Below are 2,361 nucleotides of genomic sequence, written 5' to 3' on the forward strand. Positions count from 1 at the left end.
TAAAAAGAAATTTTTGGTTTGGTAGTGGGACCTGAACTCTGGGCCTGGACGCTGTCCCTCAGTTCTTCAGCTCAAGGCTAGCGCTCTACCACTTGAGCCACAGCACCACTTCTGGCTTTTTTTTCCTGCTTATGTGGTGCTGAGGAATCGAACCTAGGGCCTCATGCATGCAAGCTAAGCGCTCTACCATTGAGCCATATACCCACCCCAAATATTTTTGTTTGTTTTTTGTTGTTGTTGTGGTTTTTTTTTTGTCTGTTGTGGGGCTTGAGCTCTAGGCTTGGGTGCTGTCGCTGTGCTCTTCAGCTCAAGGCGAGTGCTCTACTGTTTGAGCCACAGCGCCACTTCCCCAAACTAAAGAATTTTTGACACCTTTATATCTTGCTGCTGAGAATTGAGATAGCAAAGATACGCTGGATCACCTTCTGTTGAACCATTATACAAAACCAGGCCGGAAGAACAACATAGAAGATACTGTATTTGATATTGCCAAAAGGATAAGTATGTATCACTACCTCTATGAAGTTGTGATAGGCTATACAAATTGTTCACTGAAGTCCTAATGGTCGGGTTAATTTTCTTAAATTTCAAAAATGCAAGTCCATCTTTTGTGTCCCTACAAAATATTTTCACAATCCAAATAAGAGCAATATATATATTTTTTGGTCAGTCATGGGGCTTGAAATCTGGTCCTGGGAGCTATCCCTATGCTCTTCAGCTCAAGGTTAGCGCTCTACCACTTGCGACACAGCTCCACTTCCAGTTTTCTAGTGGTTTATTTGAGATAAGTGTAACACAGACTTTCCTTCCCAGGCTGGCTTTGAACCATGATCCTCAGATCTCAGCCTCCTGTGTAGCTAGGATTATAGGCATGAGCCACCAATGCCTGGCAGCACCAATATTTTACTGTAAAAATTCATGGATTCCATGGAATTCTTCCAAGTGAATTGCCTGCCTTGGATGTCAAAATGTATTCAATATTTTTTGTATACATGTATAATAATTTCTTCAGAGTTTGTGATTTTTTAATCAGAAATAATTTTAATTTATCTGTTGAAATGAGTAGTACAGAAACTAAAATATTTCTTGTGCTTGTCTGAAAAAGTATATTTTAAAATATTCTATATTCTATGTTTGCAAAATGTTCATAATTTATTTTATTTTCTCCTAGATATACTTTGAATTCTACATTATTTTATAATATATAGGTTCATTAATGTGTCCTTTCCGATTGCATTCGATATAGAAAAAGTTTGCTTCCTTTTTGTCTAGGACTTAATATTATTTTTATTTGGATAAAATGACAATGTTGTCTAATTTGAGAATATTTGTAAAGTTTATGCTATGTAAACCCCTTTCTGAGGTGAATATTTAATACACTGATGTTAAACTAAATTATATGAATTACGTGTATTGTTACACTTGTAATTTTGTAATCAACTTTTTAATAACTGTTTTTCATTTCTTAAATCTGAAGAATGAAAAATATGGAATACTTCTCAAATTTTCATATTATCCTTGTGCAAGTGCCATGTTAATCTCTGTATTTTAATTTGAGTATACGTGCTGCTAAAGCGTGTAGTATCCTCTAAATTTAATTAGTTAATCATGCAATCTTTATACAGGTTTATATCTATGGGTGCCTACTTGTAACAAGGAAACTTTATTGTTCCTAAAAATGCTATCAATCTTATTTCCCTAAAATTCTGTGAAAAGTGGAAAATTTATATTTATCAGTCGATTGCTCACATTTGCAAAATTTTTTTGTCAATGACTATCTTAATTGTTTTTATTTGGAATTTGATCATACTCTCAATTATTTATAGATAGGTCCAAAGGTCATGGCTTTTTCAAGTACTTATTTATTCAACTGAATTAGCTTTGCGGACCTAATGGATTCAAAGTAAGCGTTGCTTAAGAGCTACTTCTAAACTTCTTCAGCTGACATTTTCCCAAATGAGGTGTTACAGTAACAAATGTCTACCTGAGCCTTTACACTTCTTCCATGTGGGAACAGCCCAACAAGAATATCTTACCCTGACAGCATAGATTGTCTTACTAGAAGAAAATTATTCTTGGTTACAAGGGATCATAGAGAGATGAACAGTTCAAACAGAGCTGTTCAGACTAGAAGGTATTTTATCAAAATATAATTGTTTATTATACCTTCCATTTCAAAAGTAGCTAACGCCAAGAAGGTGAAAAAATTGTTTGTATGCATGATTACTTAATGTCCTGGCCTGTCTACCATCCAACCAGGCAGGAACTTACACTACTGCCTTTTTATCACTCAATATTTTCATAGTTGCAGGAGAAGTGCATATGTTTCTCCTTGTTATTAGGCATTAAATTGATAATGTT

The 2,361-nt window shown here is 34.8% G+C and overlaps 1 pseudogene; it reads right to left on the reverse strand.

Moving 5' to 3' along the window:
• Positions 1-1,481: 1,481 nt before the first annotated feature.
• On the reverse strand, positions 1,482-1,578 carry LOC122108341 (annotated as a pseudogene).
• Positions 1,579-2,361: the final 783 nt, after the last annotated feature.

This window comes from Dipodomys spectabilis, unplaced genomic scaffold, assembly GCF_019054845.1.
Source record: "Dipodomys spectabilis isolate Male_0828 unplaced genomic scaffold, ASM1905484v1 ptg000057l, whole genome shotgun sequence".
Classification (NCBI taxonomy): Eukaryota; Metazoa; Chordata; class Mammalia; order Rodentia; family Heteromyidae; genus Dipodomys; species Dipodomys spectabilis.